Below are 24888 nucleotides of genomic sequence, written 5' to 3' on the forward strand. Positions count from 1 at the left end.
CAAGGCATCTGCAATTGCCAGAAAATAATGTTCACTGATGGATGTATAAAACTATAAACCTGGCTACTTAAAATTTTAACCTCCCCCCCAACACTTGGAAACTTCTAAAGCTTTCCTCACACCTTGAATGGAGACAATTATTACACTTAGAGGGCCAGAAACATTTATTATTGCTTCTGGGTGCTATAGAACTCCAACTATTTGCTCACTCTTTGATGGCAAGACAAAGTAAGAGATGATCTATGTTCACCCTGAACAGCCTGCCCAGAAGAGCCCAAATGGCAGGATGTCCCAACAAACAGCAAGGGAGAATTGAAAAGGGATGCCATAAGCATGTCTGTTCTTTGAGGTAAACAGTTCTACAATAATGGTGTCTTAACATTTCCAAGAACAGAGTCCTTGCACTTGAAGAGCTCAGGAGAAACTCAGGGAAGAGGTTTGGAACAATAAAAACAAGCAAACAAAGAAACAAATTCATTTTTCAACCAACAAAACCCTTTATTTTTTGGTTTCTTGAAAGAGCTGCAATATTTGCATCATCATTCTGAGACCTTTTCATAGCAACTTTCCATGACAAAAAATGGAAAACCTGTGACAAAACCGACAGTGAGATAAAAGCAAAACAATTATCTCTTGAGAGGAGAACTGGATCTGGATGATCTCAGCAATGGAGAAAGTCAGAGACACAGAGCATTACACACTTGAATGAACTCACGTTCTCCAGGCTTTTGTCTGCACAGCCCAAAGAGCCCACACACCAATGCCAGTAAAAAAATAGGGGATGAGATTCTCTGGCTAAACACCCTGAATAGCAGCACTTTCTTAGGAAAAAAATCTAAAGATCTGGCAAATCTATGTTCTAAAATAGGCCAAGTCTAGAATATTCATTGCATTTTATTTTTGCCAAACACTTGAATGTTTTAGATCCCTTAAAGAGTTCAAGGCTTAAGTAAAAGAAATACAACCCTGTTATCTCATGAAGAATAGGGGTTTTTTTACAGTAATGGGCTAAATTTCTCACAGTGTGTGTATAAGACAATGAGCATATTTTGGCTTGCCTTTGCCTATGCACCCAGGCAGTTCTAAGTACTTGCAAGTCCAAGCTTGCACACCCCCATCTGTGAGCACTAAGCTTGCTTTGATCATTATTTCTGCTCCTGTCCACTGCACTGGGCCTGCCTTGCAGAAGTCACCTGCAAAAATCTCTTTCCAATCAGCAGTAAAAGCAGGGAAGATGGAGGTAAGGGAGAATGCTGCCCCCAAAAAGTGCAGTTCAGGCAAGAAATAGAAATATTTCAAACTGGGAAGATGTCACTGCATCCCAAGCTTTATGTTGTTTGTGTGCGCCTGGCATTAGTAATTGGACTGAAAGCCACCTTGATTGCCTGTGATTTAGCAGTAAATCAAGGCAGGACACGAAGCTTTCTTCTGAGTCATTGAGGGTTAGCTACCAGCTTCATTGCCTGCCAGATGCTCCCTTGCCTCGCCACAAAACCAGTTCTTTCCAACACATTATGCTACAGGAAAAAGGTTCCAAGAAAACACCCATGAGCTTGCATAAGACACCAAATTAGAAGAGGTGGTTTTCTCAGGCTCTCAGCTGTGGACCAAACCTTGCTGGACTATTCACTGACTTACAGAGTATCTCATTCCTCATGTCCTCTCAGTCCTTGCTGCTCAATCATGGGCTTCAAATCACACATATTAAAGCTCAGGTGAGTCACCAACATCGACAAAAACAAGATTAAGCCTGTTGTGTCCCATCTGCTTCATGCTCAGAAAACCAGTTGCACAACTCCAGGACAGTGGAAGCCATAGAGTATCATGGAAAGAAGCCAATTTCCTTTTTGCTGTGTTCTCCGTTTGCCATCTTTCTTTCATTGCAAATTAATGTTGACAGTACTTTATGACTTTTTTTCTCGTCTGAGCTATTCTGTTTTTTAGGAAAAGTTCACCCCAACAATCTTTCCCACAAAAGTGTTGACTTGACTTCCTAGGACAATTCATAGACCAGAAAAGTAGCATGCTGCTTCTTTTCTTCTCAGCACTATGTGTGCTATTAAAATAATAATAATACCTAAAACTCTTCTACCAACTATTGTGCAACTGAACCACTGTGCAACAGAATATAATGGCTTTCATATATTTGACCTAAGTCATTCCAGATTAAATGAATTCTAGATACTTCCATTTCAAACTGGGAAACTGATTTCTGAGTCAAGGTCATACATCCACATAGAGAAACATCTGTGTCCTCTGCCTCATTAAATTAAACAACTTCCAATCCCCAATGATATGACCCCTTCCTCAAGTAAACACATCCATTTGAGCTCTGGACAACCCTTTCCTTGCCCTAAATCTGCTATTTTGTTTGAAATCTTCAAGCAACTGTATCTCCACTTAGATGCTGTCTCCAAGTAAGCAACTCAGTACACCTATTTTCTAATGAAGGCGACATTAGAGGAGCACATTTCTAAACTCTGATCATTTTTATGTCAGCAGCCACAGCACAGCTTTTTATACAGCTTTTTATTCTGCTACCAGTAGTTCAAATCACATGTGAGATGGATTTGCTTCCATTTTAACTCCATGAAAGCCTTATTTTTAGTAATAGCATTTATGCTCCTACTTCCAGGGATCCCAGGTTTTGTTGGTAATATCCACTTGAACAACAACTAGGAAAATGAGGATTGAAGAACAACCTAAATTTCTGCCCAACCTTTTCTATATGACAGGAGCCTACATGGCACATCTCATCTTTGAGCTGCTGCTGAAGCCCATGCCTTCCATTTCCTGCAAATCAATGGAAGGGATATGAGGATATCAGATATGGTTTCAGGAAACATGAACTTTCCTATAGGTTCCACTGATAATTAGCATTATCTCAGGAGAATTTGCTTGCTTAGGCAGTCATAAACATCCATGAAAGCAAAGTTTCCATATGAATCCTAACTTTGGTAAACCATAAATGTCTGTGGTGCATCTGAATTAATATCTAATTTAATTTTGTGAGGAAAGGATATGTAGAAACTCTGAGCATCTACCAAAGTTTTGAAACGGGAGCACTAAAGGCAGGCTTTTAAATCTTTACTAAGTGGCTGATCATCTCAACTGTCATTTCACTGTTTACTTTTAGGACCCCTGTTTCCAGATGGGGGTCAGGACTCATGAAGTGTTTAGGATTTTACATATGATGTGCAGCTGTCATCAGAAGCAGTGTCCTACTCCACTCTTGAGATGTCAGAAATGCAAATATTCCTTTTGAGCTCAAGGGATTCCCAAGGGTGTTAGTAAGATCTGAACCTGCTGATAAGTCAGCACCCTCCAGAGCAGGTAAAGGAAGTGAACCGAAGCTGTTCAGTCACTGAAACACTGAGTCCCCACCTTCCCAAACACTTGCTGTACCTTTCCAACAGGAAAGGGTCATCAGCTCCCATGTTAAAAGCAAACAGAAATTGCTTCATTACGTGAAAAAAACCCTCACACTTTTAAGACTGTTTATATGTAGGCAACTCACTTCTGTAACTGGTTTCACATACACACAAGCTTGTTTTACTACTTATTTTCCCAGGGAGCAGCAGAAACATTTAAAATCCAGGATGTTTGAAGAATGGTGTCCTCTCAGACAGGAACTATATGAAACCAGTTTTACCATTCTGTCTTTTCAAAGGTGTGGGGTGTTGTCTGATGTTCTTGTGAGGAGAACACAGGGAAGGGGATACATTTATGCATCTGCAGCACGAAATTCCAGAGTTTAGTAGAATATTTCACATGTATTAAACCACCAGAGAAAATTGCTGTTTAAATTCCATTCAAATTAAGAGACTGCATATTAATCACTTTAAATTTCTGCTTGCTAGAAAAGGCCAGAAGCAGGCAAACAGACCACTGACAGCATTGGCTGGCAACCTTTCCTCTTAACCTTACCTGGAATTCAGTGAATAGGTGTATTTTTCATTTTTAGTTGTGTTCTAAATTGGGCTTCTTCTCAACTTAAGCCTCCCCCCAAGCCTCCCACACAGAACCACACTCAAGTACAGATGCAGCCCTTTGACCTCCTCCTCCCCAGACAGAGCAATTTGCCTTATGAGTTAATTTTAGCTACAGAGAAAACATCTGCAACAAGTGATGTGTGAACTTCTCCATGGCAGGCTTGGGAAGGAAGGGAACCTGCTAGAAAGGAGCTTTCCTGGCCAGATGTTTTTATGGTCCCACTTGCATCACCACATTTATTTTGTTTGCCATAAAATACATAAGATGTTCTTGTAAGTATCCTTTAGAGTTTGGAAGCTATAAAGTTTACATGCCACACTTTTGGCAGCAGAGAGACAAAAACCAGATTATAGAAAGCAGGAATGATACATATATGGAAACTGAGGTACTTTATGGCTTTGGGAAGAATGGAGATGTAGTAAATAAGAAAGAGAAGAAGCAAAATGGGAGACACTAGACCAAGATTTTAAGTAGAGCAATTATGTGAAAAGCCAGAGCAGAGACAAGCCCTATCATAGCTGTTGCACCTCCCTTCAACATTTCCCCGAGGATAATTGTGCCTCCCTGAATTTCCATAATGGAACAGCAAACACAAAGAATGCAGAGCACTCACATCCTATGACAGTGGAGGCACACATTAAATTCAGAGGTGTGAGGGCTCTGGGAGTGTTATTAACCTTCATAAAACAAGTCTACATAGTACCAGGAAAATTAATTAAATTAACTAGTAAAACTAGCATCAAACAGGGCTCAGATGCAAGGTCTGACATACTGTCTTATCCAGGATCAACTCCTTTTAATATGAAAAAAGGATTCAATTCTGGAAACTCATAGTTTGACAGATTCAAACAATAGTTAGTTCCCCATAGCTCATAATCATGAAAAAAATAATCCACTGCTGCTTTGAGCTTTTGAGCTGTACTTACTGTACATATGTGGGAGACAATCCTAGGAAGGGCTGAACACTTTAGGTTGCATTGTCTTCAAATGAATCATTAAATTCTGTTACACTGTATATGATATTGAGTGTACTGTCATATAATTAAAAATCTATCATAATTCAGTATACATAAGAGACGTGAGTGAACTTATAATTGTGTGTTTGGTATTGCAGAGCTTGATGGAATGATTATGCTATAAAATTAGCTTTCCATTGAAGGGTGTTCTGAAATTTCAGAAGCTGAAATGGCAACTTTTAAAGTGGGCACCTGCTATGGATCATGTGGAAATAGATTTTTTTTGGAACATTTTCTTGTGTTGCTCAAATATTCCCATTTAAAGAAGCTAGAATTTTAAGCTGGTAGAGCAGCACAGATGATCAGTTCCAATCCCCGCAGAGACAAAGAGCCCTTCTGACTACACCATGAATGAAAGCACGTTCCCCACTAAAACAGAGGCAACTGTCACCTCAGCGTGGCACCGTGTCTTCTCAGGAGTACTCTCTTCTGTTTCTCCAGCAGTCCTTCTTACAGCACTTCCTTGGCACTCCTGGGCAGAGATACAGGAAGGAAGGAAAAAAAATCAATTTGACCTTTAGGGAACAAGGAGGTATCAGCACTATTGCTTTCAGTCCACCTGCCCATGGGGAAAGAAGCTTTCTCGAGTAAAGTGAAAACTATTCATAGAAAATAGAGCTAAAGGAACATCACTCTGGTTACAATATCAGGCTCTCAAATATTAAAAATCACCAAAATTAAGGTGACTTGTGTGACATGATGTATTTGAGTGTAGTCTTTAATTATATAACATAAATGGATTTTCACAAGTTCCATGTTTCACTCACACAGGAGTGGACGAAACTCACTCAAGACTTGGTTTATTGTTATAATTGTTCAGGCTACAAAGAAGAGGGAAGAAGCAACTGCTTTAGGCACCAAAATGCTCTATATCCCCGTGTCCATGGAGAACTGAGGGCGCACTGGTGGGGAATTGCACAGCCCATGCTCCCCTGCCAGCAGCCAACCATTGCATAGGCTGTGGCTTCATGTGGGTACCACTATGGATTTCCAGGAGGAAAGAAGTTTCTGCTGTTTATAGCTCTGGCAACTCACAGGAACTCAATTCCTCGCTTCTTCTGCACGGCTTGGAGGTTAACTGCTCCTTCTTTTATCTTCTCATCCCTCCACTCTTCCCATGTCCCTATAGTCATCTGTAAATAATGTTCCATCCCGCTCTCTCCCATGTTTGTCCTGATCATCAGACACAGCCACATAAACCAAAAGGGATCATGTGTATGAAAACATGAAGTTTCCATTGGAAACCTCCAAAGAAGGCAAAAAGCACCACAATGTCTTCAGCTCTGAGAGTTCATTCCCCCTCTCAGTTCAATGCAAAATCTTAATTATAACTTTGGAAATAACAACAAACAGCCAGCTTTAACATGAGTAATATCTTCGGAGGGAGAGGAACTGTCATAACTAATACTTTGCTATCTTTGTGACAGATGAATACAGTGGTGGAGTTTCTTGTTTATAACATGATTTATGAACATACTTAAATAATGTTTCAATTGCAAGCATCATCCTAAGCTCCAGCTTCTCTGAAGTCCAATTTATTTCCACAGAAAGAACTGCTGTTAGTGCAGTAGAAACCTCACTGACTTCAGCTGAATTCAGCCTCAACATGAGACAGAGGAGCAAATCTCTCTTCCCAGAGAAAGTAACAGTATATATAAAAGGGAAAGCAAATGAAAGAAACTGCAAAAGGGAAAGTATGAAAAGCAAAAACCACAATTAGACTGAGATTAGTCATTAGGGGGTGGTCAGAGCTGCCACTTGTCTCTGTTTGAAAAACACTGAATCTTTTGTCTCAGTCTTCAGTGATTATCTGAAACTTGTAACAGTAAAAGCACACACCATGGTCACAGGGAGTGTGGGATATGCTAGCACAGATGGATCCCAAGTCTGATAGCTGGGTAGCTCCTTCTTTTATCACAAGAAAAGGCAAAATAAGTACTTAGAAAAGTGGTTTTGCTCCATTCCCTGTATTCTCCACATACGACTACACCAGGTAGCAGCTGTCACTTATTTTCACTTGTGATCCTACAATAGTTTTTCGTCATAAGCTTTTTATGTCTCACCAAAGCGGCTCCACACCTTTCATAAAGGGAGGAGATGCAGTGCTGAGCTCTCTGTAGAAAGCTGTTGAATTCCTCTGCTCTTGCCACCTTAGGCTGCAGAAAACATGCCACATCTGCAACAAATGGAGCTTAGGGACAAACTGATTGCAAACACATCGTTCAGATGCATTATTGGGTATTTAAAGTTTAGTCTTTTGCTAATTCAAGAACACAAATAACTAATTGTACTGTGTCTACCTCAGATTCTGTCTGAGGATGGATCTTGTGAGGAACTGGGAAAGAACACAGCCTTTGCTTTTATTGTGGGGAGCATTCCCTAAGCATAACGCCATTGGAGATGGCTGAAGGGGATTGCATCTGCTTAGGGAGGAAATTACAACCGTAGTAATTAGCATCAAATTAGCTGCTGTCTAATCTCGAGCCAGGCAAGCCCATCACATTCCTTTTCCCAGCTGCCCTCTGGTGGAAGAAGGTTCTGCAGAACAGCTCCAGGCAGGAAAACCTCAGTGCCGTGCACAGGCCAGGTGAGGGCCTCAGGTGGCTTCCACATCCCTGCTTCATCTCACTGGAAAGTGGCTGTGGATGGTTCGCTGGTGACTTAAGCCAGGAGGGACCAAATCAGGATGATCAAACTCTGAGCAGATGCTCCCTTCCCAGGGGCAGGAGAACTCTGTGAGGCAAAGCTAGAGTGGTGCTGCCAGAGGTGCTGGGCTCCTGGAGAAACTGCTGGGGCTGAGACCTGGACCAGTTTTGGTGCCTGTGGCTTCGCAGCAGCAGGAGTAGAGGCTTGGGCCAGAGTTTTATCGAGGGAATGACATTTGTGTCTGTCAAAATTATCCCACATCCAGTCTTCCTCCTGCTTAGCCAAGTCACAGGCTGTTGGAAGAATATAGTATGTCTATAAAGGTAGATATACCTTTTATCTTAGAAATGGGGGGTTACATTGTACATGTTCATTTGGGGGACATAAGAATTGCCAGAATAAAGAAGCAGGAGAGTGGTTAGTTTTGGAGAGGAAGGGCCTGGTTTCCACTGGTGTCATCAGTCACTAGCAGTGCCACAGCTCCTATCCTGTGTCCTCATGGTGCCCTGTCCCCCTGCCCCACCACAAAGCCCTGAACAGTGCTGGCAACTGGTGTCCTATACCTGGTGTCCACAACTACACTAAAAAGACAAACGTAGCACTGCATCTCCTCCCTTTTTGAATGGTATGGAGCCACTTCAGCATCGAGACATAAAAAGCCTGCTGTGAAGAAGTATTGAGGATCACCAGTAAAAAAGTAACACATCCCCATGTGTTCACACAGTCCTGTACAACCGGACAGTGGGAGCCACATGAAGCCAAGAGGTCAGACAGGGCTTGGGGAGTGGGAGAGATATGGGCTGCAGTACCCTCTGTATTCTTGGCCACTCTTCAGTCACTTCCCACCACACACGTTAATGTGCATGATTAGTGCTCTTGCAGCCTTTGAATGCAGATAATGAGTTCAAAACCCTGCATTAGAACATCATCTCTTCCATGACTCCCTCAATCACACACACACCCCCTTGAGTTACCTGACTGCCTTTCCTGCCCAGACAGAGCTAATAACACTCACCCAGAACTGCTTCCCCTTGGCAGGAACCACTTGTGTCACACATGTCCTGGATCAGTAGGGACACTCTCTGCACTTGGCCTAATTAGCTGTAACAGAGGAGGAGACAAAATCCAATCCATGTGTTTGGGTCCTCCTCTTAGTGGAACATGAGCAGTTCCACACTGACCTGCTGACCCCCCACCCAACAGCACTGGTCCTGAACAGCCTCTGGATCTTTAACAATTCCCTGGGTGCTTCCACACTCCCCTCCCCAAACACATGAAGTCTGGCTGGGGCTGTGGGTAGGGCTTTGTTTTCTTGCCCAGATGGTTTACAGGGCTGCCTTTCTTTGCTCCCTTGCATTTGCACGCACTGGGCATCCCTGGGTGTGCAAGTGGCGTGGGAGTTTCAATGAGAGAGATTTACTGTAGAGATAAAAAGAATCCTGTTTGACATCACAGACTTGATGATGATTTCAGCAGTATTTCTTCATGATTTAAGTTGTACTGGAACACTTTTCACAGAGAATGGATTTCCATTCCATTACTTTCATAAAGGATTTCAATAAATCTCTTGAAATTTAAAACACATATGGAAGTGTTATCAGTGAAAAAGTAAATCCTATACTTGTCTATCATGCCTTCTACCTGACTAGAGGTGGCATGAGGATGTTCAGATTTTGTCAGGTAGCTTTACAACTACACTATGAAATGATAAAGGCACTTAATGGTTTCTTTATTTCGTTTTTTCATGCTGGCATTATATGGAAGTTTCATGTAAGCTGTGCCGACACATTGACACAACATTGTTCAAATGTACACATGTAATTCTGTAACATATCAACAAAATTCCCAGATACATGAAGCCTTTAGACCACAAACGTGGCAAGAGCACTGAGAAAGGAAAGCATATTTTTCACCACATATTTTCAGCAGAATCAAGGGCCATGACTCAGTTTCCCTTCAGTCTTTTGGAACACAAAAGACCCTGGTTTGCAAGCTGAGCAATAAAACAGACTCAAGTCCCACACCACCACAATGAGCCCTTCATTAGTTGGCACTTCCCATCAGACTGTTAAAAGGGACACAGGTTTACCAAACAGCTAATCCTTGATAATGAAAGGTTTCCAACAAAGCTGCCTTTCCAGGGAGTCTGGGCACTTTCACATTAGCAACAAGTGAATAGACAAAATGGTTCAGGAAATGTGCCAAACAGTAGCTCATGCATTGAAACACAAAGACCTGCAGTCTTCAGGGAGCCAAAGAAAGAATACAGTAGTGTTTTGAGTTGTTTCTTGTCACCATAATTACTTTCTTCTTCACTTTATTTCATATTATTTAATGAGTAGTCTTCAAACTATAGAATATATATACACCTGTCCCTTAAATTTCATTTGCAAATACAAATCAGTCTCTGCAGTGGCATATCCCACTCTCCATGTGAGCCAGGTTGCCTCTCTTTGCTGTGGGCCTCTTCTGGACATGTGCCACTTTTCTTACCATCAGTCCTATGCAACTGTAACACCATCGACAGCCACCCCTTCATTTCCTCAGGGTTTTGTTTTAGTTTGGTATTTAACAAGCCAACAATTGGATCTTTTCCTTCAGGGGTCTATTTTAAGAAGGCTTTGTTTAATCAAATGCAATTAGGCATTTAAGATCCAAGATAAGTATTTTTCCTTTAGAATAGTAAAGGCAATGCATATTATTTGGACTTAGACAAAGAATGTGAGGATTAACACAAAAACATTAAATATAAGGTTATGGAAACAGCTTTTCTTTTTGACAGAAGGACACAGCAAAACAAATTCAGGGTGGCTGAAGAACCAGTTCACAAGGACAGAGAAGCTGTAGGGTGGACAGGTTTGGGTATGGAAGTACAAGGTGTCTATAACCCTGAGCACAGTGGAGCCCTGTGTCACCTCTGTTCACCTTCCCTGCAAGTGGCGAGGGGACCAGGAGGACAGCACAGCTGGTGTGTGCTGTACCTTCCCATAAAAGAGAGCAACACACTTCAGCGTGCAGAAAGCAGTTCTGACCACTCCTGACTTACCCATCTATCCTTTTATTTTTTCTCTCCAAGGGAATATGAAGTATTGTGAATTCACTGGGAGCACCTGTGCCTCAGATTTGTGTACATGATGGGGCAGAGAAAGGGAGCTTGTTGGGAAAAAGATAAGTGGTGTAACTCAGCACTGAAAACCCTCAAGACAGAACTAGGCTGACACCTGACGGTTCAAGTCTGAGGACGGGTACACTACTGCTCAGGCTAGTTTGCTCATAGGCTACTCTCCTTCCTATGGCAGTCACTTTGAAGAAGGAGCTTTTATGTCGACACTCTAATGCTGCTTCTAATCACTTTACATTCCAGCAGAATTAGCCAGATCACAAGTTCAGCTCCGAAGGTCCCCGGCCGTGCTGCCGAAGGGCTTCCCTCCGCCTGGGTGCCGACGGCCAGCAGAGGGCAAGCTGCTCCTGCTCCATTTCCTTCAAAAACAACTGAAGAAACACGGTTTTGGACTGAGCTGGGGCTGGGGGGAGGGCAGTAACCCGCCAGAGCTGGAAAAGAATGATGAACCACACATCAAGTGCCCCTAAATCAGGCTCTTGGAATAACCCTATTTCAACCCACATAGTCCATTAGCTTTCTAAGACAACATTCTTGTGAAATAAAGGTTGCAAACCTCATTTTTTATTTCCTAAACTAAGTCACTAAGTCTTGCAGTGAATGGGTACCAATGAGATCTACTTGAAGCTGTAAGAACTGAAAGTCTGCAATCTCTGCAGGATGCACAAGAGGGTTTTGTGCTGAGTGACCAACCGTAACATGGTGCTGGTGAGGATGTGAGGCTTTGCCAGGAAGCACAGCTACTTTGCCAAGAAAGCTCCAGCTTGTGGGGCAGGTCACTTAGGTGACAGTCTGCTTTTGTAGCAGTTCGTTGACCTCTGGGCTGAACAGGACCCATCATCTTGCTGGACATTTCCTACTGTCCTGGCCCAGCCTGAGCTTGCTGCTCACTCCCCACAGTGAGAGGGGACCGCCCTGTCTGGGCAACAGAGAACAGCCAGGACAGTGCACTCAGTGGCATCCAACCTGCTGCTTTGGAGATGCTCATCCTGAGCATTCCAACTGTTTCCTACTGTGTCCATCAGTGAGAGGGTCAACCTTACCAGCAACCACAGAGGCGTGTCTGCTTCCTCTCCAGGCTATCCATCTTTTTCCCAGAGCCTTATCAACTCCTCAGGTGAGCCTCACAACCCTTTCTCTGTGAGTTCTTTCTGTAAAGTGCTTGGGACTCATGTTGGAAACACTTTTCAACTCCATATCCCCATATCCCTTCGTTCCCATCCATGAGGGCACAGTAGCATTTGCAAACAAAGAGCTGGAATGTCTCCATGACAGAGATGTACAAAATTGCATTAGTGCTTTGACAGAGGATAAATTGGGTAGCTCAGCCTGGTTGAGAACAACCCACATTCCAACAAAGATGAGTATACCCTTGCCTTAAAAGTACAAGGCAAATAAATGAAACTTGGGTCTCAATTCTTGTCTACTTATGGAGGGACCATATAAATCACTCTGAAGATGTAAGGACTATGTCTGAGCAAAGAATGTAAAATAAGGCTTACCATCAGAGCAGTGTGATTTCTACAGCCCTTAAAGCTATCTGAAGTTGAACATTTGCCATATTGGAGACCTCTCTTCTTTGTTTATTTGTTACAGTAAACTAATTGAACCAAAGAAGTTATATCATTTTCTCTCTTGGACTAAATGAATAGATAATCTTCATTTGCATTTGGCAGGCTAACACAGACCATTCACCAGTTTTGACAGATATTGCATATAATGGTCTCGTTTTTGTTCAGCTCCACTGTCTAAATATTGAAAGAGTCTTTACACATTACACTCTGTTACTGAAAGACAAAAGCTAAACTGTAACTGAGGTTTCACATCTATGCAGCATCTCTGTGTTCTGCCAAACAATAGTTCATTCCACAAGAGGCAGAACTGATGAAGCCTGGCTTCCTATGGACTTTTGTCCCCTAATATACTCTTTCTCACTGGATTCACTGTTCCCACCCATAAATGTTGACTGGCCAGTTGGGGCTTGTTCCCTCAGTAAGAGCACCTTGTTTACTTAACTGCCAGTTCTTATGAAACTTGAAGGAAGCTTTGATACTTCTACCTCTCTTTTATATTTGGTTAAAAACTCTCAACAGTTTCAAAAGGTACATGCAGGGGGACAGACAGACATAGACCTCTCATTTCTGTAGGAATTAAACTAAAAACTTACTAAAAAGTGATTCTTCAAGTTCTTCAGGACTGCAAAAGATCATCCTTCACCATTTCAGAAGTCAGTGTTAACTCTGATACTGGGTACAGCTGCATTCCCCCACTGCCCACTTTGGGATAGTGAGGACTCCCAGTAACTCATTCCTTTCACAGCTATGATGGCAGCAGAAGTTAAGTTTCCATGGACTGGTAGGCTTGTAAGGACAGAAACACACTCCCTCCAGGACACAGGTTTTGATAAAAAGTATTCCAACCCCACACAGTAAACAAAAAACCTACGAAACTCTGCACACTCAAACACTTCCAACGAGTGTCGAGCAATGACTGGGAAGTTTGACAGAGCAGAAAGTGGTGTACAGCCACCTGTAAAGTGTGTGTGCTGTGCTTAGTATGGGAGTTAGAAAGGCTGGGCAGTGGCCATTTTAAGTACATAATACCTTAAGCTAAGAATGGGAACAGGAAATCACAGAATTCTTAGGGATTCTCTTTGTCAAATGACTGAAGGAGTTAACTTTATACACCTTCATGTGTTTTCTGCAGTGTCTATTGCACTCCCACATTCTGAATTTCTTTGTTACACAGATGTGCTGCAGACACTGGTGTGGAATGAATAAACATCCAGAAGGTATAAAAAGTATGAGCATGGTCACCAAGTACAGTCTTATTGCAGCAGAACCTTCCAGGTTAGTGTTGCAACGTGGTGACATCAATTGTTGTAACAAAATGGCTCAACAATGACATAGATCGAGGACTTCTGAATTACTTTCTATCCTTCAAAATGTTTTCATCTGGATAGTGATCCCGTTTTCCTGATATATCTCATGCTGTACACTACACCAGAAGGGTTTAATGGACTGTAAATCTATGTCTGGAAAGCAGATTCCCCATTCTCTCTGCAACATAAGATAGTAGCGGCAGCACTCTTGCTACAAACAAGTAAATATCATATGAAATGTCTGCCTTAGCAATTCATCCTCCAAGGCCCAGGTTTTCCTTATTATAATTTGAAGTACCTCATATATTTTTACATGTTGGGTACAGTATAAAGTCTCAGAAAAAAGTTTCTCTGGGAAAACATGGTGAAAATAATAGTTTCATAGTTCCATATATTTGACTTTAAAAGCAATATATCCTGCAGAATAAGCATCTTAATTATGATCCTGAATCTGCACTAAGAGACCCCAGGTGGGAATTAAGAGTGGGTATGAAATTTCACCTAACCAAGAAATTTCCTGAATTGCATTCCTCACTGTCTCCACTTCCCTGAATGCAAACCCTAGGCCAATTTTAGTCTTATTTTAAAGGGAAACTGAAGCTAATAATCTTGAGTCACTGAGGCAACAGGTAGAAATCATAGGATACACACACAGTGCAGTCATACTGCCCAGCATCCTGATTTGCAATGGACTCTGCTATCTAAATCCAAAGCCAGTAGACAAATTCTGATTTGAAATCATACTGGATCGGGTAAAACACCTGATGGGACCACAACTTCCCCAGGGATCTTTCACTTTGTCACCTGAAAGAAGACAGGAACTGAGTTCAAGCAACAAGAAATAAGAGTTTTGGCTTCCAGGTTAGCACAGCATTGAGGGGCTGAGGGATCTCTAAGCCAGGCATTTTAAGCTCACTGAGGGACACTGAGATGGAAAAATGAACAAGTTGCACTCTGTACTCAGTCTTTAGAGTGAGAAAACCACCACCAGAAGCAGGCACTACCATGAAGGAAACATCTTTCCAAGCATCCCAGTGCTCTTTACATAGTGCCTGGCACAGCCACAGAGGGGTCAACACTGATGTAAGATGGGGAGACTGAAATCGTGGCACTTCACTCCCACGCTGAACCCAGAGGAGCTCCTGGGCCAGGCTCACCCACAACTGGAGCTCCTGTTTGCACACCCTGCAATGAGGGGGAACAGGTCACAAATGCCTGCAGGAATCCAGGGCAGCAATGTGTGAAGAAAGTAAGCTCTATGCTCCCCTGACTGGCCATGGGCCCAGGGGTTTACAAGCCACTTTCTATAGAAAGTGAGTCTGTGCACCAGGCAGGCAAAGAGGACACTGCATAGAAACAGTGCCAACAAAACAAGAGGCTGCAGCGATGCAAGCTCAGATGTCATGCTGTAAACAGGGGCTTACTGTTGAACACATCTGCCTTTATCTACCACTATGAATGGATGCCAAGGAAAAGCCTGGGTCTGAGTCAATCCAAACTGAAAATACCTATAGGAAATAATATTCTGGACTGCTTTCAATCTTTGGGATTCATTCATTCCTAAAATAAAGGATAGACAATATATGAGTGTTAGGTTATCTGCATTCAGCTCTTTGCTCTGCCTCAGACTTTCTGAATGACCTTGAGCAAATAACTCACTGCATCTACCCCTCACCCTCCTTTGGCTACACCACAAAAAGATACTGGAACACTGAATGCATGGAGAAGGCACTCAGACACCATGGTGATAAGTTCCATGCAAAAAAAAGTTCTATGCAAAAAAGTACAGGCATATTTAAAGAAAAAGATAATGCTGTCCTGACTCACTATAAACTGCATGCTCTCCTGAAAGGTCACCTCCTCCAAGCTGTTTCTTTTTTTTCTCTTTACCAAAAAAAATTGCAAAGTAACAAATATTTCTTTTCATTATTCCCTTTTCCTTCTTTGCAAAGGACATAGTCATCTTCTAAGTGCTGCTTTACACTGAAAGTTGAAACAAGTTATCAGAAAGCTAATGGTGAATTTATTCTATACCGACGTGTTACAACACCACGTTGAAATTCAGTTTGACCAAGGACACAAACTCATTCTCCTGACTGCAGATCAAGTATCTGAGCAGAATAACCTTTGCAGGCAACAATTCCACCTGTCGTATACCAAGAAACACATACCACCAGTGTAGTCTTTCTACGAGAGCCTTTGAAGCACCAGAATGAAAGCAAGTTCTAACTGCAGGCAAATGAATACAGATTCTATCTTTGCTTTCAGAGCTTGCACTGACAGGAAGTAGAGAATAACCAACACTGCACTTCCTCAGCTCAGAAGAAAATACTTGGCACAACTCCAAGGTGGAAGGCAAGAGAGATCTGTAGCACCTTTGTAACCACAATGCAGGCTACAAACACACAAGGCAGATTACTCAGTGGGCCTTTTTACTGGTATTTAATCAAAGACAGTGTCTGATAATGCAGGGCAAGAGCTCACCTCTATCCAGTAGAGATATATTTCATTTATAAAGGGAAATGCTGACATTTGCACAAACAGTTCCCACAGTCTGCTGCCTTTGAGCAAGGATTACTGAAAATACTTTCTGACCAGTCCTTTTAAAGGTAAGTACACAACAGTGTAAGAGTATGTACAGTGTAACAGGATGTAAAATATGTTCACAATATCCCTCCTGCAAAAGTCTGCATGGCCTTCCATTCAGTTCTGGATGCTGGAGTTTTATTACTTCCAGATTGTAATATATTAAGGTTTTCTATGGAGTCCTGTAATAAAAGAAGGTCCATATGGGTTCAGTGGCTGTAGGTATCTCCAATATGAAAAGACTCACTGATTCAACCCCACACCACAACAGCCTGAGAAGTCTGCAGCCACTGACCTACAGCTGCTCTGAGAATCTGCTTAGCCCAAAATATCAGCTGTAACTTTGTATCTGTGTTCCTTAAGGGAGGGATTTTAAAAAAATTCAGGAACAACATTGTCACAAAAGTTTTCTTGGTCTTTCAAAATTTTATTCTACACTCATGACTTCCAAAGGATACCTCATTTACTACACTGCAAATATGAACTGTGCTCTGCCCCTGCCACTTGTGGAGGTCAGTCCTACAGTTAGTTCATCTGTATGACCACACTGACATGGGATTTTACAAAAAGTCTTTGCACAGTTCATCTCAGTGTTCTCCTTCCATGCTTGCTGTCAAGACAGAAACACATACTTTTTCTCCACAAAAAAACATGCTTGAAACAAATGCAAGATTCTCAAGTTCAACATAATAATAATAATAATAATAATAATACACACTTGGACACCATTATGAGATCTTTCTTTTCTATCATGTTAACTGTCCCTGTGTACTAGTAGGCATAATCAGCCTAATGAAAAATCCAGAAGGAAAAATGTGAGTGCACTCTGTGATTAAATTCTATTGGCTTCAGGGGCATTTCACATCTCTTTGAAGTGTTTCACAAAGATGTCACTGCTCTTTAACCCACTGGCTGTCACTGCAGCCCCAAGAGGACTCTGCTTCTCTCAGAACTCACTACATCCCAAAGCACAAGTGGAAAGGAGATACAGAGGACAGATACTCGTGCTACATCAGAAAAATTTGCTGGTGATTGGAGTGAGCAGTGTGGTCCCAATACACTGACTTAGGTCCATCAGCAGCTATAGCTAGAAACACATTAAATTCACTATTTCCCTCTAGGACTGCAGTGATTGCTACAGGGTAATGTAAATATAAATGGGACAGGAAGGTTCTGCCTAATAGAAGAATAGGAACAGCAGCTCTCTGTTAAGATTTCCTTTGTAATACACCAATGATATCCTCTGACCAAGGCATAAGATTAGTCCTCACTTCATCCTTTAAGTACATCTCAGGTGTGTTAAAGACAGCTGGAAGACAAACTGGGTGTAAATGACATTGGGCCCAAGCTTATTACAAAATTGGATCTGGGAGATCCTCTCCCTTCAGTAGCAACACAGCTTCTTTTCAGACAGTAGCAAAACCACTAATGCCAGTGGGCTGACAACTGACACCGAAAGGAAGTGCTTCCTGACAAAGAGGATGGCACGTGGAGTCACTCTTCTGCTGCCAGGGACAGCTCCTCTCTGTCAGCTGAGGAACTGTCTCCATTGTCCACTTTAACTCCTGACTTACACTTCAAACAAACTTTCTCTGGCAGGCAGACAGATCCATTGTGTCACATGCCTTGATCAGGAAGACAGGGAGCTGACAGGAAACCCCCTTGGCTAAACAAAGCCCAGTTAATGCCAGCTTGCCATTTTTGACATCCCTGTCATTGTCTCTCTGGTATGTGTTAGTAACTGGACAGGATCAAATTGCTGGCAATGGTCACAGAGCTGGCTGCTGGAATAGCCCTTGGAGACATGGGTTCAGGCTTCAGTACCTGACAAATCATGGACCAGTGTGAGATGCACCAATGCAAGGTGCCAACCAGGTATGGCCTGGGTATTGTTCCAGCAACAGTGAATACTGCCTTGCACTACAGGAGCATTAGTGCATTCCCTGCCTTTCCATTCTCTGGTAACACAGCACTTTGTATAAAATCAGAAGCAGACAGCAGGTCTGCTCTCCATGCACCGACAGCTCCTCCCTCAGTGCTAAGGGCAGGAGAAGGATGCTCACCTTCACTGAGTTAGTAACTTCTGCTGTGCTTTTACTTGCATTGTCAACCCTACTCCCATGCAAACAGAAGCCTGTAGCTTGGATTCAGTGGTGCCTTAAATCCAAGCTGAGAAGACACAAGCAGGATAAAGCTTGAGAGCCATTGACTTTCAATCTGCTTATTGCAAACAGAAAGCTGGACACTGAATCACTATCCATCAAATGCAAGCTCAATTCTTCTGCTAATGTAGATGGTCACAACACAGTGCAGTTTCTGCTCTCTGGGGAGGGCGCTGACCTGAACTGGGGAGTGTCATGGAGACAGGAATACAATTATTCTGTGCCAAATGCCTTTCTTTTACCCATCTGTCTCTAAGCTCCACCTGCGTGCTCCCCTCCTCTGAGACCTCTGACCTTGCCTTTTCGACCCGTAATCTCTGCTGTGACTGTTAATGTCATATTTACAACCAAAGTAACCAAATCAAATTAACCAAACAATTGGTTCAGTAACTCTTCTGTATGAGTCTATTACTCCTAATAAATTCAACTGTTTAGACTTGCATATTTATCTCACAGTTCTCTACTGCTGTATCGATGACTGAATACACCCTTAAGTGGACAACTCACATTTAAAAGGAGAGACTCTGTTATGATTTTTGCCAAACTCTCTTCAGGGTAGTGGGCAGGTATTGTGCCACACAAACCTCTCTGGCCTCCTCTCCTGTGTTAGAGGAGTTGGGTATGCTCTGAGCAAAGCTCACCAGCAAACAGGGGTTTGTGCCATGTTTTCACTTCTCCATGAGCCTCCCTGTTCATTTGCTTGTGAATAGCATGGAATATGAAATCATGGCTCTCTCCTTCTGTGCAAGAGGTCAGAAAGGTCAGCTACAATTCTGCAAAGGATGTGGGTTTTTTCCTTTGGTCACAGGAGACCAAGGCTCAGTGTAAGTAATGCAACCTGCCTGAGTCAAATACAACAAACACTTCAAGTGCAACCATTAAAAATATCCCAGAAATTAAAAGTGCAAACCTGGTATAAACAAAAATCTGGCAGTGAGGAAATCGCTTTCTTTCCAAAGAGTGTTTTGACAAACTATTCAGAGGCTGAAAGTGAACCTCATTTCCACCCCAGAACTCTGTCCTCTTGAGAGCCTGGGACGGGGGTAGAGGGGTAAAGAGAAGACTGAAAAGTGACACACACAGTGGGAGTAACCTTCCAGAGATAATCAATGGCTTCATAATGAGCAGCCCCCTCTACTGAATATTGATTAGCCAGTGCTGGCAAGCTCAGCTCCGGGGAGGTCAGCGCTCCTGCCAGCTGCCTTGTGTGAGTACAAAGGAGGCCTCAGCAAAAGGCAAATTGTAAATGGCAGGTTTTATATGAGAGGCACCATTCAGGCCCTCAGTAGAAAAAAAACCCCAAAGTATGGTCACTGCACAAGCAGGCACAAAGCAGCAGCAGCCCTGCTAACTTTCGTTATTACACTGTGCTAAGAAGTGCAATCCTGGGTTTACCCTAATAAACTTGTTATAAAGATTATCAGTTGCAAATGTGCAGATACCAGGAGTTGCCACAGGTTCTCCTTCCCTAACAGTTTCACAGACATGTGAAATGAGGTGCTTTCACAGACAGCTGCCCTCAGAAGCTTTGCCCAGTGTCACACCTCAGTCCATGGCAGGTATAAGTACATATTTCAAGCTGGTACCATATGCTGGCCTAGGCCAGCTGTAAGCATAAGTCATGCACCTGAAGCAGCACAGCTGTGTGCCAGCACTCCATCCCTCCCACAGCACCATCTGATCTTACTGTTCCATTCAGTAACTGTGATTTTAGCTTTTTAGTATTTTTAAAATATAAATAGTTAGATATTAATTTTATTATTACAGCCATTGGTAGATACACACAAAACTTATACTGCTGAGGAAATTAGACATTAGTGACTAAAAGGATATCCTACCTTTTTTGAAGCAAAGAGTCTTTTCTCATAGGCTTTCTGTGGAAAGAGAAATTGTGACAGTCAGGGAAAAGAGATCTTGAAACTGTGTTCTTTAAAAGAAAAAAAAAAGGAAGAAGAAGAAGAAAAGAAAAAAGTTCCAGTTCCTGGTTTCTGCCTGGTGTAACTCATCTGACTTCAGTGGGGCTGTCCCAGAGTAGATTCGTCCCTCTGTCTTTGCCAAAAAGAGAACAACAGGAGCCAGCCAAAGGCATCTGCTTTTGCATTTCCTCAGTGAATCCGTTCATTATACTCTCATGATAGAGAACTTGTAAACAAAGGCACTTCATGATGCTGCATTGTGCTATCCATAATTACATTGTATGTGCTTCATCAGCATACATGCTTCAGGGCACACTGCAAAAGCTTTTTATGTATTCAGGACTCTTTCTGAGAGGGTGGGTTAAATGAAGAGAGGGAAAAGCTAACAGTTAAAATGGCAAAAGAAACCCCAACAGTTACTTAGAGAGGAGCTCAGTGTAAGAGTAGGAGAGGAAGCTTTATGTACACACACTGCAAAAAAAAAGATGGTAGCAAAATCCCTGCCTATCAGTATCCCAGTTAGTTTGTGTGCTTTAATACTTCCACTTGTTATTTCTCTTAAAGACCACAAGCCCTTTAAAACAGTAGTCATGTTTATGCAGTGCTACCACATGAAAACCTCAGCCTGGATGGGGATTCAGAAGAACTTTTTTTAAAAAACCAGTTCAGTTTGGAAGCTCTCTGATGTTACCTTTATATAAATGACCAACCATGCCTTGACTTCAAAGTGATATGTCAGGTATAACTCCCTAACTTTTGAGCATTAGAAAATTCTGGTGTCAGATCATAAGCAAGTCCTAAATTCTTTATTGCTTAGCAGATGAGCTTAAAGTGCTTGGCACTATATAGTGCAAGTCATTCTCTGAGAAGAAATTCTGTTTATCTTGCAAGCATGTACTAACACTGTCTGGGATGTAATTAAGTCCAGCAGAATATAACATATCTCCTGAGAACTTTGCTTTTAGAGGTCCAGAATCTGCCACCAGAATGTGTGTAATCCACACCCTGTTGAAAAGTATTTGTGTCTGAAAAGAAGAACTTGAAAAAAAAATCCTTAAGATAACCAACACCCAGGTGTGCAGGGGAGGCAGGATTGGAGGGCTGGAAGCTGAGACTGGTCTGGAAAGTGGAGCACAGACAGAGGTAGCAAGAAAGGGTGAACAGAGGGGTTGTGGAGAGACAGAGTTTTGTGGTGAATTCTCCCTTGTACTACTTGTATGCACATATAACATATTTTGCTGCAAAATCACAATATTATGTGTGGGGTAAAGTCACAGCCCCACAAATGAAGTTCGAAGGATTTGGAGTGTTGCAAAGTGTTGGGCCATTTCCCATGAGAGCAGTGGAGCTATTAGATAGTTCCCATGGACACAGCCTTGAGCTGTGTGGCTAAGTGCAGGTGCTGCATTCCTGGATGTTGTTGTAAGAATATGTTTGTGTTGTGTATGGGAAAGTAGAGGTGGGAGAACTGAATAAAAAAGCTGCCTGCTGCGCTGAGCAGGCAGACATCCCTTTGTCTCACCATCCTCCTGTGTGCTCTGTGTCTTCTTCCCCCCTTGGACCGGGACCCTTCGACAGATACCCAGCGATTGGGTTTGTTTGGTTTTTAATAGAAGTAATTTTCAAAAGTGATAGGAGGTAATAGAATGCAATCTATATCAAAATACACTAAAAATGGCACATAACAATGTCAAATTGTTTTAAATGCTAGACTTCACTGTGGACTAAGGAACAAAACACTTTCAAAGTGCATACATCAAGGCAGCATTTGCATAGTTTAACAGCAAACTGAAAGTCTTCCAAACTGTGCAATTCCACTTTCTAAAAAATTTACTACATATCCAAAGTTTTCCTCTGTTATTGTCAATTACTCCTGTGCTAGAGACCATAAAAGGAAAAGTTCAGGCAGTTCTTTTCTGAACACTTGTTACATAAAGATAAAAACCGTCAGTCTTGTGTCACTTGAAAAGTGTTCTCAGATGAGTAATTACAGTTAAACAGTAGCACCTTCCTCCAGAAAGGGCTGGACATACACATTTCCTTAGTCACTGCTAATTCAGAAAGTTTGGAGACTTGCTTAGCTGGAGATTCAAAGTTGTTAAAGTCAGTGTAACAAGGAGGAAAGGATACCCAATGTCACAAAATAATATATCACTACTTGGCAACAAAATACAGTCACTCCATAATAGCTTTTGTAAAAGTCCTCTCAGCATTTATAACAATTAATTATTATATTAATAACTATTAGTAACATCTTACCTAGCTATTCAAGTCCACAGATGTCAAAGTCTTTAACACAGACAGGACCACCATTTGGTCATTTTGGATTACCAAAGGTTTTATCCTGCCATCATGGCAGGGGCCACAAAAAAATCCATGAGACCTGCAGGAACCAACTTTGGCTTCTGCAAATTTTCCCCAGACCTTGCACTACACAGAACAGAACTGAGAAACAGTCTAGATTCATGTAAAGGAATCTACTTTACAGGTCAAGAAGTCTTTATGGATTAACTTTTTAAGAATTCCTTTAGAGTAATTAAACCAGAAGTAGTGCTGAGGAAGAGTGCCAATGTGCATCCTTTGGAATTACTCTGGCTTTCTCCAGAGCCTTAGTGTAGCTCCAGGAGTGAGTCTGTTCTGAAGAAAACTCCTTGTGGAAAACTGGATGAAACCCACATGTTACCTCATCACCTTTGAAGTTCAGACATATGGATGTGTGTATAATGACCCTGCAGCTGAGCTGGAACCTAAGCCATCTATCCAGGACAAGTACACAACACTCACCATTTCCATGAAAAACCAGTGCCAAGTACAGCAGGCACCATTCACGGGGCTTTAAGCCACAGCTTCCCTCTGGGTGAGTCCAGATCTGGGCTGGAAGGCTGAAACACAAAGCTACACACTGCCAAAAAGTGCTGTGTTTCAAGTGGCTTGGGATCAAACCCATCCTGATTTGCACCCAAACCACACACCATTTCAGGCTTGCTTGTAACTTCGCCAACTGCTGCTGAAGGGTTCACAAACTTCAGTGAACTTGGCTTGAACTTTGTGTTGGAAATGAAAAAGTAAAATAAAACTTTCAAGTTGAAGGTTCTGCCTCAAGACCTTTTGCCCATCTCCAATACTGATGCCTTATAAAACAATAATTGCTGTTCTATTCCATACAATGACCCCAACCCTCATGCCTTACACATACTTTTCCAGGTTTTCTTTTCTGTATGTCTAAGGACCTCTCCCACCTCATTGCTTTCACTATAATCTTTAAGATGAGCAAGAAGGTTCTCAGCTACAGTAACACTGGAGGCTATGAATAATTCTTTACTCACAGGAGTAAAATCCCTCCATCCCACAAAACTTACTGAAGTAATGATAACAACACATTCTTTAGGGTTTTCCAAGGACAAATGAAAAGTTGGCTTCTGTTTTTCAGGAAAGTTGTAAAACAATATAGAAGAACTTGGAAAACTGATCATGGTCCTGTCAGTGGTAGTAATGCACACACAGACACACACTCACAAATATTTATCCCTTTAGCTGTTCACCATAAGTTATGGCAGCTTTGAACCTTCCCAGCAGCAAGTGCCCCAGTGTTTCCCTAGAGAAGTGCATGTTCTTCTCATGTTCTTCTCTTCTTGCCCTCAGTTCCAGCATCCCTTTTTAACACACTCACTTAAAACTTCTGTCTTAGAACAGGCACTGCAGGTCTGAGGAGCTTTAAGAGAAACTGCAGAGTAGTTCATAAAGATGAGAAGAAAGGAGAATGAATCATCTGCAACTCTATGTAACTCTTGAAACTATAACTATTTAAATAAATAGGATTTAATTGAAAGCAAAAAGAGTTTATCCCTGAACAATGAAGTTCACAGAAACTTGGTCTAGAATAGCCTTCAACACTATATGTTTTTCTTCATGCTCATTTTTAGTCTGTTCTGTCTGCTCCTTTTTTATAAAGAATTACCATTTATGTGGTGGCAGTAGTAAACCATTTGACAAAAATAGCTTACACAAACTTCACTCTGAAAAAAACCCCAACCAAATAAAAACCCATTACTCTCTTCTAAACCATTTCAACCAAACATCATCAAGAATGGCATATTTGAAAACAAGTGAAGGTATCAGATTTCTGAAGAATGCATTTTTGATTCTGCACACTTCTATTTTATAACCCGTTGTGTAGTCACTTCTTGAGTTTTGTACTTGACCTGAGGAACTGGCAAGTAAAAATAGTTCCTGTCTCTAACCTTCCCTTTTCCATCCCCTGACAATAATCCATTCCTGGTGCTGCTCAGAGGAAGAGCAAAGTGACAGCAGGATCAAACACAACACGTAAATAACCCCGAGGCACTGAGATTTCTCCTTTGATCTACTGAAACAATGATTTCTCTCTGATAATAGAATATTCCCTGAATCTTTTCATAACTGCTGTATATTTTACAACACAGGTCCTGACCTTGTCTAGGTAGGTTTGGTTTTCTCTGAAAGCCTTTCTGACTGAGCTAATGAGAATGTGATATGGTCCCATGCTCTTGTGGCAATACAGTGTAAGGAAATTCCAGCTGACCAACAT

At 41.9% G+C, this 24888-nt stretch overlaps 1 protein-coding gene across 1 annotated transcript in view; it reads right to left on the minus strand.

Moving 5' to 3' along the window:
* Positions 1-20260, minus strand: part of ARHGEF4 (Rho guanine nucleotide exchange factor 4) — a 205890-nt gene extending 185630 nt beyond the window's left edge. The window contains 2 exon segments of the mRNA XM_064666941.1: positions 5401-5481; positions 20244-20260. The gene's annotated coding sequence lies outside the window, so the exon portion shown is untranslated.
* Between the last annotated feature and the right edge of the window lie 4628 nt (positions 20261-24888).

This window comes from Pseudopipra pipra, chromosome 10 (assembly GCF_036250125.1).
Source record: "Pseudopipra pipra isolate bDixPip1 chromosome 10, bDixPip1.hap1, whole genome shotgun sequence".
NCBI lineage: Eukaryota > Metazoa > Chordata > Aves > Passeriformes > Pipridae > Pseudopipra > Pseudopipra pipra.